This window comes from Pseudorca crassidens, chromosome 11, assembly GCF_039906515.1.
Source record: "Pseudorca crassidens isolate mPseCra1 chromosome 11, mPseCra1.hap1, whole genome shotgun sequence".
Taxonomy (NCBI): Eukaryota; Metazoa; Chordata; class Mammalia; order Artiodactyla; family Delphinidae; genus Pseudorca; species Pseudorca crassidens.
In genome coordinates this window covers 51137506-51151915 of record NC_090306.1, presented here as the reverse complement: position 1 = coordinate 51151915, position 14410 = coordinate 51137506, and positions in this window count along the sequence as shown.

Sequence of the window (14410 nt, the reverse complement as noted above, 5' to 3'; positions counted from 1 at the left end):
ACATGTAGATATGCATAATTCACTCCTAGCAGGAACTAAATTTTGGAACTATAAGAACAAGATGAGCAAACCTCAAATTTCTAACTGTAGTGAACAGGAAGATTGTTTTGAAAGAAAATATAGTAAGGAGGAAAAAGAATTTAAGCAAGTATGCTGCAGAAAATACATATGCTGGCTAAGTTTTGATGAATTGCTTTTTTCTCTGTGCAGTTTTTATTCTTATTGCAAATGAGGCTATAGTTTTAAATTTCCTTATTTGTTAAGAAATGAAATTTTCTTTTCATCTTTTCCCCCTTCTTAATGTCTTTGAAATAGCTTCTCCTTTTATATGCATTTACCAGCCAGGATACCTCATATGTCTCTTCTTTATACATATTAAACTTGCTGCTTCTCACTTTGGTCATTCCACTCTTCTCATACGAATATGTGCATATGCACACATGTTCACACATAGAAATGCATACGTATGCCCATAGGGAAAGTTACTAATATAACTTCTGTTGAATATGTTAAATGGTCATGAGAGGGAGGATAGAAATCCTTGAATTCATCAAAGATCTATGCTCCAACAGAGTTGTTGCAATAAGAATGATAATATTGCATTTCCCAGAATTTTTGGATGGTTTCTAGCCTTGTCCTTGTATCCTAAGGACATGACCTACTGAGTTGGGTGAGTACTCAAATGCCACTAGACAATGCTACAAATTCATATAAAGGGTCATACCAGATACTTTTTTTCACTTTTATTGCTAATTTTTTAATTGAAAAACATAAAAGACAGCGAGATGTTCCAAAGGGAGCCTAGAGTAAAATCTTGATGGGGGTAATAGGAAAAAGGAAGAGAACATGTATCCTATAAGTTGGAAAGCTTGCTCTTAACAGGTAACTAAGCAAATAAAGCTACACATGGTCCAGTAGAAGCTGGAAGGAAAGTGTAAATTGATCATAGCCATGGGAGCATTCTAAAGTTTTATAGCTATGCCCTCAGTGTAGTATCTCTGGCCACATGTAGCTATTTAAATCTATATTTAATAAAATAAATTAAATTAAAATTTTAGTTTTTCAATCATACAAGACAAATTTCAAGTGCTTTATAATATTCTATGTGGCTACTGCATCTGGAGGATGCAGATGCAGAAATTTTCCATGTTTGTATAATGTTCTATTAATCAGCATTGTTTTTTAGACATAAACTCTGTGTGACTGGATGTAAGTAGTGGTGCTTTCATACATAGAGACCAAACTATCTCCCTGTGGATATGGTAGAAACTGTTAGCTGTTCCTAATATCTATTCTTCCTTTTCACACAATTTTTAGCTAGTAGTATAATTGACCAGAATAAAGGCCATCTCCTCCTACCTCATTTACAGCTAGGTCAAAGATAGATATAAATGGCAGTGTTATATGTCAAATTCCTGGCGTTTTCCGTAAAAGACAGTGTGCTCTCATTTCTGTTCTGTTTTCCTAGGCCCTTCCAATCTGCTGCCTGAATGTGGATAATGTGTTCCAAGCCCTAATTACTATATTCAATGATTAGAACAATGCTACCCACTAGGGTTAGAAGCAGTAGTAGAGAAAAGCCTGAATTCCTGGAAACCTCATGGAGCAGGGCCACCATACTGGCCTAGAACTGCCTACATCCTGACTTTTATATGAAAAAGAAATACATTTCATTTAATTTAAGCCTTTGTACATGTAGGTATCCTTACATCTAAACCTAAGAAATAACTTTTATTGCATTGCCTATGACCCACAAATTAGTTTGTTTTTGGATTTCTTTGTTTGTTTCTATTTTTGGCAAGATGAAAAATATTTTTTGAAATGGTATGTGGCAGAGTTAATAGAAACAGGCAAAAACCACTGGATTTTCTACCTTAAATAAATTAGTCTTTCTGGATAGCATTTTAATATTTCTGTCTTTTGTATACTAGAGTAATTTACAGCAAATTCCTTCGTGTACCCTTTCTATATGTTGTACATCTTTCTATCACTGTGCTTTTTCATTTTAATGTCTTTCTCCTCTTAGCCAGTTGTAGGCTCCGAAAGGATATAACTAATATCTCTGTCTAATCTTCTACATATGTTAGCCACTTGCATGCAGGCAGGCAAGAAAGAAGAAAGGAAAGAAGGAAAGACTAGGTGGGATGAGAATAGGCCATGGTCTGCCACAAGGAAATATGATTATGAATAAATAAGAGGCTTATAATGTCTTAAAGGAAGTAGGAATCAGACAGTAACTTAGATGGAAACTACATGAGAAATTCTTAAAATATCCTCATTCTTCAGAATCACAGCTTGATAAGGTCACATATGAGAATTTTTCATTTGGCTAATTCACATAGCTCCTAAAAAGAAGATAGTCTTGAGGAGAGGTTTTGTTTTTTGTTTTTGTTTTTGTTTTTTTTGTGGTATGCGGGCCTCTCACTGTTGTGGCCTCTCCCGTTACGGAGCACAGGCTCCGGACGCACAGGCTCAGTGGCCATGGCTCATGGGCCTAGCCTCTCCGCGGCATGTGGGATCTTCCCGGACCGGGGCACAAACCCATGTCCCCTGCATCGGCAGGCGCACTCTCAACCACTGTGCCACCAGGGAAGCCCGAGGAGAGGTTTTTAAATAATGTAATGAGAATGCTTGGACCTTTGCAGTTCATGGGCAGACCTCTTTAAATATTAGTTATATGAGTTCAAAGGAAGCACAAGTCATGTAATTGACAACCTCAAATGGCTCCCATGAGGAATTGGAACAGGTACAGTAATAAGAAATAATGAGTTTAGATAGATAGACACATAGATATAGTCATATAGTTATATAATTAGGTATATGGTTATATAATTACAGTTATATAATTAGTTTTAGAGTTATATGATTAATTACATAGTTATATAATTACAGCCCAAAATATAAAATATTCACGGATATAAAATATCCGTGAATCTGTAGATAATTTTTTTAAAGTAAAATATTTTGAAAAGTAATTTAAAATAAACTTTCTTTTCTGTGATATTTTTTTTAAAAAATTTATTGGAGTATAGTTGAATTACAGTGTTTTTTTAGTTTCAGGTGAACAGCATAGTGAATCAGTTATACATATATATATATCCACTCTTTTTTTTTAGATTCTTTTCCTATATTACAGAGTATTGAGTAGAGTTTCCTGTGCTGTACAGCAGGTTCTTATTAGTTATCTATTTTATATATAGAAGTGTGTATATGTCAATGCCACAGCCACTATGGAGAAGAGTATGGAGGTTCCTTATAAAAATAGAACTACCATATGACCTAGCAATCCCACCCCTCAGCATATACCCGGAGAAAACCATAATCTGAAAAGATATGTGTACCCCATTGTTCATTGCAGCACTGTTTACAATAGTCAGGACATGGAAGCAACCTAAATGTCCATCAATAGAGAAATGGATGAAGAAGGTGTGATACATATATACAATGGAATATTACCTAGCCATAAAAAGAACAAAATAATGCCATTTGCAGCAACATGGATGGACCTAGAGATTGTCGTACTGAGTAAAGTAAGTCAGACACAGAAAGACAAATATCATATGATATCGCTTATATGTAGAATCTAAAAAGGTACAAATGAATTTATTTACAAAACAAAAGTACAGTCGCGGATGTAGAAAACAAACTTATGGTTACCAGGGGATAAGGGGGAGGGATAATTTTAAATAAACTTTTTATTTAAGAACAGTTTTAGACTTACAGAAGATAGTATACAAAGTTCTCGTATACCCCCACACTCAATTTCTCTTATTATTAACATCTTATATTAGAATAGTGTGTTTGTCACAATTAATGAACTAATTGGTGAATTATTATTGGTGAATTATTGGTGAATTATTATTGGTGAATTATTGGTGAATTATTATTAAGGTCAATAGTTTATTCAGATCTCCTCAGGTTTTATCTAGCATCCTTTTTATTCCAGGATACCATCCAGAATATCACATTATAGTTAGGAGTTGTGTCTCTTTGTGGCTCCTCTTGGCTGTGACAGTTTTTCAGACTTTTCCTATTTTTCACGAATTTGACAGTTTTGAAGAGTACTGCTCAGGTATTTTGAGGACGCGTCTTTATTGGAGCTACTATTATGTTTTTCTCATGATTGGACTGATGCTGTGTTTTGGGGGAAGAATATCGTACCATTTTCATCACATCATTATCAAGGGTACATACTATCAACTTAACTTGTACACTGTTAATGTTGATCTTGGTCACATGGCTGAGGCAGTGTTTGTCAGGTTTCTCTACTGTAAAGCTAAACTTTTTCCCCACTTTCCATACTGTGCTCTTTTGGAAGGAAGTCACCATGAGAAGATCACACTTAAGGAGTAAGGATTTATGCTCCCTACTCAGGACAGAGTATCTCCATAAATTGTTTGAAATTCTTCTGTGTAAGAGCATTTTGTCTCTTCTCCCCCATTTGTTTATTATTTAAGCATTTATTTATATCACTATGGATTCATGGGTATTTTATATTTTAAACTATAATCTCTTACTACTTTATTATTTTGTTTAAATTTTTTCAGCTTTGGACATTGAGAGCTATTTCAGTTGGCTCCCGTGGCCCTTTGACATACCCCATTGTCGTGGCTTTTTTAAATTTTTTTTTTGAGCACTTACTTTCTGGCACTGCAAGAGGCTCATCTTGTATAGTCCCTATATATTTCCTGTCCCAGTCCTAAAAACAGCAATGTCTCCTTTTATTGGTATCATAGCAAGGTATGAATGCTAAGTATATCATTGCAATAAATGTGTGTACTCACCTGTGTGTATACATATAACTATGAATATTTCTATTAGATAAATCTCCGTATGTATATGAAACCAAACATGAGTTGGTGACCCATATCCTCATCTCTAATCCATTACCACATGGGTCATCATAGCATCCTCCCCTTGCTTATCTTAATCTCCCACTCTGACAGTAGAAACCTGGCTCCCACGGTCCACCATCAATTTCCTAAACTGTTTAATAGCAGTATCAGAATTGTTAACCTGTACTTTCTTGGGAAGAAATTTTATCAACTAGAGTACAGTGAGTATGTGGAGTTCATTTTGCCTTTAGTATTATAGACTTCAGTCATTTCCAAAGTTACTACTGCCACCAGCAGTAACCCCCTTGTGTCCCATTAGTGAGGATAGCACATATACAGTTGACCCTAGGACAACTTGGAGTTTAGGGGTGCCGACCCTCCTCGCAGTCGAAAATCCATGTATAACTTATAGTCAGCCCTCCATATACATGGTTCCTCTGTATCTGGGGTTCTGCATTCCTGGATTCAACCAACTCTGGATCATGCAGTACTATAGCATTTGCTACTGAAAAAAAATCTCTGTATAAATGGACCCACACAGTTCAAACCCATGTTGTTCAAGGGTCAACTGTATTTGTAATACACTTAAATTGTCACAGTCTTCTTTCCATCTTGGGATTCCCCAGACTTCTAAATATTTAAAAAATTTGTATATATTAAGGCTCACTCTGTGCTGTAAAGTTCGATGGGTTTTGACAAATGCATAATATTATGGGTACACAATTACAGTATCAAACAGAATAGTTTCATCACCCTAAAGATTCCCCTGTGCTTCAATCTACTCAATGTTCAACCTTCCCTCTGAATCCCTGGCAGCTGCGAATCAATTTACTGTAGTTATAGTTTTGCCTTTTCCAAATGTCCAGTTATTGGAATCATACAGTCTGTAGCCTTTTCACCCTCACATCTTTCACTTATCAGTATGCATTTAGCATTCACTTATTTTTGTTTTCTGACTTGATAGCTCATTTTCTTTCAGTGTTGAATAGTATTATGTTTATTTGTGTACCCACTGAAGGACTGCTTTTTGCAGTCCTTGAAAGCTATTTCAGTTGGCTCCAATTTTTAGAGATTATAAATAAATCTGCTTTAAACATCCATGTGCAAGTTTTTATGTGGATATGATTTTCAAATCAGCTGGGTAAATATTTAGAAGTGTGATTGCTGGATCTCATGGTAAGATTACTTTTAGCTTTCTAAGAAACTCCCAAACTGTGGTCCAAAATGGCTATACCATTTTGCATTTCCACCAGCAATGAATGAGAGTTCATAATACTGTTCAGCTACATCAGCAATTGGTATTGTCAGTTTTTTTTTTTAATTTGAGACATTCTAATAGGTGTGTAGAGGTATTTAATTATTATTTCAATTTCTAATTCATTAAAAACAATGTTAAGTGTCTACATTATATTTATTTTCTATCTGTACATTTTGTTGAGGTATCTGTTCACATATTTTGCTTATTTTTAGGTTGGGTTGTTTGTTTTCTTATTTCTATGTTTTAAGAGGTATTTTTTAATATTTTAAACACATCCATTATTAGATACATGTTTTGGAAATATTTTCTCCCAGTCTGTACTAGTTGTTTTATTCTATTAAGTTTCTTTCCAGAGCAAACTTAAAAAAAGTTTAATAAATTCAGTTTATCAATATTTTATATCTTGTGTTTTTGGTGTTATATTTGGAAACTTATCAGCAAACCAAAAATCAAATATATTTTCTCCTATATATGCTTCTAGAAATTTTACAGTGTTGCATTTATCATTTAAGTCTGTAATACACTCTGAGTTAATTTTTGCATCCAGAATATAAAGGACACATGGTCTATGTGTTTATTCTTTCATCAATAACACACTGTCTTACTGTAGCTTTACAGTAAATCTCGCTGTATAATATTTTTTGTACATTTTATACATTGTAGGATAGATTTGCTAATATATAGTTGAAAACTTTTGCATTTATGTTCATGAGCAATATTTGTCTGCTTTTCCTTCCTTGTAATATCCTCATCTGGTGTTCATATTAGAAAAATGCTTGCCTCAAAGAATGAGTGTGGAAGTGTAGTGTTCCCTCTGCTTCTACATTCTGGAAGAGGCTATGGAGAATTGGTATCATTTCTTCCTTAAATATTTGATAAAAGTCACCAGTGAGACAAACTGAGACAGATGTTTTCTTTTTTTAGAGATTATTAATTTTTTATTTGATTTCTTTAATAGATAAACAGCTTTTTAGATTATTTATTTCTCCTGTGTGGATTTTGGTAATTTTTGTTTTTTAAGGAAATGGTCCACTTTATCAAGGATATCAAATTCTAGGGCATACAGTTTTATAGACTTCCTTCATTATGCATTTATTGGATCAGTAGTGAAGGTCCCTACTTTATATCTGACATTGGTAATTTATTTATTTTTTTTCTACATTAGTGTGGTTAGAGGTTTATCAGTCTTACTGAGCGTTACAAATAACCAGTTTTTTATTTCATTGATTTTCTCTATTTTCTTGTTTTCAAACTAATTTTCTACCCTAAATTTTATTATTTCTCTTCTTCTACATGCTTTAGGCAGTAATGGCTCTCTTTTCTCTAGTTTTCTAAGGTAGGAGCTTAGATTATTGATTTTAGATCTTTCTTCTTTTTTAAAATATGTATTCAGTGATATAAATTACCCTCTAAGCATGCCACAAATTTTGATAAGTTGTATTTTCACTTTAATTTAGTTTAAAATTTGCCTTGAGACTTATTTGACCATGTTTCACTTTGAAATATATTGTTTAATCTCCAAATATTAGGATTTTTTCCCATGATTTTTTGTTATTAATTTCTACTTTAATTTCATTGTTGTCAAACATATGTTTTCTATTCCTTTAAATTTGTTAAGATGTGTCTTTCCACCCAAATCTTAACCATTATTACTTCAAATATTTCTTTTCCTCTATTCTGTTTCCTTCTGTTGGTATTCCAATTACGCATATTACATTGGTAGTTTGCCTGGTAATCTCAAATATTTGATGGGTCCAAGGAATATTATTGACTTTAGGTTTCATCTTTTTTCTTGTGATAAATATGAGAGTGATTACTTCCACACCGTTTACATGTCAGAGTTGAAATTGTAAGTCATCTGAAAGTTTTAGGAATCAATAATATGGAAAGCTGCACCAACATTTGTACTCCTTTCATTGCACATATTTAGGTGTAGAAGTCCATAATGGCAGGTTAACAAAACTACCCTCTGTAGTTTGAAATTCTTTCAGTATGGTCCAGTAATAGGAGATATTCAGGCAATGGAGATATGCAATCATCAGGGATAATATCCTGTGACCTGAACCTGTTTGGAAAATATTTATTGTCATGAAGAATAGTATTTACGAAAGTTGGGTTAACCTCAAAAGTTACTTAGGGGCTTCCCTGGTGGCGCAGTGTTGAGAGCCCGCCTGCCGACGGGGGACGCGGGTTCGTGCCCCGGTCCGGGAAGACCCCACATGCCACGGAGCGGCTGGGCCCGTGAGCCATGGCCGCTGAGCCTGCGCGTCCGGAGCCTGTGCTCTGTAACGGGAGAGGCCACAACAGTGAGAGGCCCGCAGACCGCAAAAAAAGTTACTTAGATTTTCAAGAAACAAAATAATCAAGTGTCAGTACATAGGATTTGATGTGAAAAACAAAACTGTACTTCAAAGATGTGTGGCTTTGGGAAAACTAAGCATCCTAATTTTGGTTGAAGTTTTTTTAATAATAAAAGAAGGAAAATAATATAGCTCTTTTTTGTAGTTTTTGAAAAGGTACATAGCATGTAGAAATCACTCAATATTAGCAATGATGATGATGGTGATGGTAAGGTGATGGTAGAGTTTCTTTGTCATTGTTTCTGTAGTATTAAGCACAACTCACAGAAACCTTTAGATGTCACAGTGTCTTCTGTAATGCTCTATGGCCTATTATTAAGCATTGTACAAAATTCAGAAGTAACCTTAGAGGAAAGGACCAACTCTCACTGGTCTCCTTTGGGAGTGATGATCTAGAGCACATCTGATTGTTAATGTAGCAAATGAGCACAAAAGACTCCAACCAATTAAGTCTGTTTTGTTGACAGAGACTCTCTTGAAGGTTTTCAGAGAGCATTTGATTGTATTTTATTCCAATACAAGTGTGTTAAATCATCTTCTGGTAAACAATGACCACTTAGTCACTAGTCTTTGAGAGGGAGTTTTCTGAAGCATGGTTCATCTAGTTGAGAGATGTTTGTTACTAGACAACTATGTTTTCTTCAGGATTAATAGTGGGTAAGATTGGGGGTTTATAATTTCAAGAATCACTGGTGTTTAAGCCTAAATGTCACTTCCTTAGACAAGCCCTCATGAAACTCTAAACTAAATCAAGACCCTGAGTTATAGTCTCCATTATACCTTTCAATTTTCATTTCTACCACTTACACAGTTTGCAATTATGTCCCCAAATTAGGTTTTAAAATCTCTTATAGACTAGATATAGTACAGACTTATGCAACTTTAGGACCTACGCTTGTAAAATTTTAAAAAATAGTTATGCAAGGATATAACTGAGATACTAGCTATTTTGGTCAGGCCTTCGTGGGCTTATGGCTTTCTTATAAGCATAAAATTGGCAGAAATTATGCTGTGTGATTTCTGAGGCTACTTTAGAATAGGCAGCACAGTTTCCAGCTTAGTTTATGCAAACATTCACAGATGGAGCTTTACAGGTAAGCCAAGCCTCAAAGAAAAGCCACACATAGGTGCTCCAATCAGTGTACATAGTTTTTAGCCTCCAAGCCTAGGTGCCAAGCATGTAAATGGATGAGCCTTCAGATGCTTCCAGCCCTTAGTCATGAGCCACCCCAGCCTTGGAGTCTTTGCACCTGAGGTTCCAGATATTGTGGAGCAGAGCCAAGCTGTCCCCACTAGAACCTTTCGAAATCCTTGATCTTCAGAATTTGTGAATGTAACATGTTTGTTGTTTTAAGTCACGAAGTTTGGAGATAATTTGTTACAAAGCAGTAGTAACTGAAACATGGAAAATAATGGAAATATCACAAGGACACTTTAGAATTTGGACAAAGAACTAACTCTATATGAATTTAGGATTCAAATGATGGGCTCTGAATGCACACTCTAATTGCATATAGTAAGAACCATGTAATAAGTGCTCACTGTACCCTAAGACTATGCTAATGACCTTATATGCATAATTGCATATAATTCTCATAATAACCCTATATTTATGTACTATAACTATCTCTACTTAAAAAACAAGAAACAGAAGCTCAGAGAGGTAAAGTAACTTAAGTGTCACAGATACAGTAGGCCTCACAGGTGCCAGTGGGATGCTCTGAAGCTGGAATGGCCCTTCAGAATTGTCCCAATTGTGAGCAGGGAGAGAGTTCAGCCCTTTATAGCCTGTGTCAACCAATCACAGCATTCAGGCTTCTCCAGAGACTCCTGTTCAATCATATAGAGTTGATAAACATGACACACTATTTTATGGTGATAGACATCAGGAGAGTTTTTAATTGGTAGAAGCATTGACCGGAAGGACAGACTAAGTATGTTTCTGGGGGTGCTTATATGAGTCTGTTTATTAATCTGGCTTTGGTTACAGGAATGTATTTTGCTTTTGGATATTCACTGAGCTGCACACTAAATTGTAAACATTTTTGTATGTATTTTTGGACATCAAAACTTTTTAAAATCTTCTATGTGAATCCTGATTACCCATCAAAACAAAGTAGAGTTTATTCTAAGAAAGCAAGATAGATTTAAAATTTAAAAAGAAATTACTGCCATTCACCAGACTAGCAGAATGGAGGAGAAAAAACCCATATAACCATTTCAGTAGATGTAGTTAAAGCAATTGATAAATACTGTTATTGGAAAGAAGTATTTGATAAGCATTACCTTCTCACTAACAAGAATATTTGGGCCATCTCTAAGATATGTTCTTCTCTAATTGCCTTTCACTCCTATTTGTCTTCACTCAACATGCAAATTTCCCAAGAGAAAATCTGATTGGCCTTATTTTGGTTATGTCCACACTTCTCTGACAAGAGTAAGAGAGTTACTCTGGTTCCTGCTGTACAAAAAGTAGGCAAAAATAAGAGATACTCACTTCAATGTTAACTTTAATAAATTTTTATTTAAATAAATCAATGCACTACCAGGTTCAAAGGTACAGATACATACAACTAAATTTCATATATTCTGAGCTATAAATGGTTCACTGGAATTGGAAAGACAGATTAAGTGAGAAAATTACTGTATATAAAACAGCAGAGGTAGACAAGAACCAGATCTTAAATGACCTGTTAGCCCATGTAAGTAATATGGATTTAATTATGAAGAAATAGAAAATTATTGAAGCATTTAAAGTAGAATGGACATGAGCTAATGTGTGCTTTAGTTAAGAAAAACATGCTGGTATCTGTGACGAGAATAAATACGAGAAGAGTGAACTTCAAGCACAGAGATCAATTGTAACAATCCAGGTGAGAAATAAAAAGACCTGAATTAATTGGTAATGGAATGAAGAGAAAGGGACAGATTTAATTGCAGTTTATAAGGTACCATCCTTGAAGCTGAGTATCTAGCTGAGAATGCAGAAGTAAAGGAGCATGAAGAGTCAGGGTTGAAAGGCACGTCTAATTACCAATTGAGGGGATATGAGAGAAAGATCAGTGAATGGGAAAACATAGAGATAATGAATCAATTTGATCTATTTTAACGCTAAGTTTCCAGTTGCTCATCATGCTGAAGATGGAGATGTCCAGGAGGAGTCTGGATATACAGGTCTGTTTTTGGGGTTTTTTGTTTTGTTTTGTTTTGTTTTTGCAGTACGCGGGCATCTCACTGCTGTGGCCTCTCCCGTTGCGGAGCACAGACTCCGGACGCGCAGGCTCAGCGGCCATGGCTCGTGGGCCCAGCCGCTCCGCGGCATGTGGAAACTTCCCGGAACCGGGGCACGAACCCGTGTCCCCTGCATCGGCAGGCGGACTCTCAACCACTGCGTTACCGTGCCACCAGGGAAGCCCTATAGGTCTGTTTTGAATTTAGGTATAAAGTATCAGAATGTGGTGAACAATTATTTTAAGCTTTTCCTTTAGTTTGGAACTTCTTTTTCTAATCCTCTTCTCCTTGAATATACCTATTCCCACTTAAAGAATATATTCGTGTTGCTTCTGAAAAGCTTTACCTGTCATGATCCCCACACCATAAGAGAAAAGAGTGCTTTCTATTCTTCTCTACTCTGTTTTCCTTAGTGCATCCAGAGCTGTCCATATTTAACTCTAACATGGAACTTAGCAAAATTATTTATATTCATCTAGAGTTTAAGCTCTATAGGAGCAAGAATTTGATATATCTTGCAGTACGCGGGCCTCTCACTGTTGTGGCCTCTCCCGTTGCAGAGCAACAGGCTCCGGACGCGCAGGCTCAGCGGCCAGGGCTCAAGGGCACAGCCGCTCCGCGGCATGTGGGATCTTCCCGGGCCGGGGCACGAACCCGTGTCCCCTGCATCGGCAGGAGGACTCTCAACCACTGCGCCACCAGGGAAGCCCTACTTTTCTTTGTAGATGTTGGTTGTATGATAAATATTTGGTGAACCAAATAATGAAACAATGAATCTGCAAACAAAAACAGAGACTCAGTAGTATGTAGTCCCATTATCCCAAATAGTTCTCCCAGTGCCTGGCACATAATAGATATGCAATAAAGAGTTTTAGTTATGAAATACCAAAGAGCTACAGAATTACTCACACTCCATAATAAATTCATAAATACAGGTGAACTGCATGCATTTTCTTTTATCAGCATTTCCAACATTGTCTCTCTTTTGCTAGAAACACTATATATTTATACTTTAGCTGGAAGACTACATTGAGGTTTGTGCATCGTATTTTAATAATACACATCATATTAGGAGTGTACGTTATATACTTCCTGCCTTTATGTGTAATTTGCCCACTACTTCAGGGTACGAGACTTTTGCAACAGTCTTTTGCATTCCATTGACACTCTGGCCACTAATAGATATTCTACTCTTTTCTTCATTATTTTACACTTTAGATATCAATAATACTGAGAAATAATGATGAGTAAAAAGCTAAATGACATTCTAATTCACTCTGGAAATGGCTCCGTAAACACTCATTGTCTGGCTAATGCACAATAAGGGGAAATGTATTTCCTAGTCATTGGCTAGCCATTTAATCTTGCTACATTTACATGCGCAATCCTGACTTTATCTTCCTACAGGCGCAATCCTGATTTTATCTTACTACATTCTGGTTGTGGTTGAAGACTGTTCACAAATGGTATTATTTGAGAGTATGTGTGTGTTTGAATGTGTAACATTGCTGAGAAAAAATATAATGAGTGTAATGAACTTTCCAAGGAAACTGAAGCTTAGTTCTATCACCAATACTTTTGAAATGGTAATTCATGGTGCTCTTCATCAACTGCATTATAAATGTAATGGTCTTTAAAAACAGAGAACACGTTGTTCACATTTTTTTTGTTTTGATGCCTCGAGTTCTATTTTGAGCATCATATTTTGTACCACGTGTTTCTTTGTGAAATTTTATTTTTTTAATTCTTCTCATGTTCTTTGTGTCAATCATTGAAAATTCAACAGTAATGCTGCTTATTTCAAATAGCCTTTATGCCTTTTCTGCTGCCTTTAATCTGTCGTTGGCTAGTAAAAAATATATCAAATCTTCTTATGAGTTATATTTAATATAAGAATCAATATAGCACAAAATGAAGACATATGAGTAGAATTCAAGACTTTGGTTGAGGAGCTTTGCAATAAAAAATTTTGTTCCTAAACATTTTTTTTCTTTTCATGTATTTTCAGAATCATGTAATTTGTTCTGTGGGACTGATATTCACAGAAATCAAATCTGTGTAAAAGTGAGACACTTCTCTATTGAAAAAAAAGATTTACACAAGAATAATTATTTCCAAGTTGTTCTGTAACTGAAATTATGCTTTTTCCTTAAATAGGAGATAAAATGATCTAGTGAAATTAGTACCTGCTTTGGAGTCAGAAATATGAATTTAAATCACAGAACAGATAATTCATTAAGTATGTTAACTTATAGAACTCAATTAATTTGTGAATCTTAATTACTTATCTGCAAAGTGGGGCACAATCACTTATGTCACACTGTAAGACTTCAATGATATAACATACCAAAAAACACTATCATAGTGTCTGTTATGTGCCAGGGTAGGTTCTAAACTCTTTCCATATATTATTTATGTAAATCATGTATATATATATTATATATATAATTTTTAGGATAGAATCTGATATACATAATCAGGATAGATTCTATTAGCCTAATGATAAAACTTTATGGCACTTTGAGCATGCAAATCACATGAGAAGAAAAAATCATCAGTGCTGTTTGGAGAACAAAACACCAAATCTAATAGTTCTCTTTTTCAGTATTAGGCAGGTATATAATATGTAATTCTTGTTATTCACGATTCTTCAATCACATGAAAATTGGCAATTACTGATTCTTTGTTATAAAGCTCTTCTAGAGATCCTAAAAACTCCAGAATGG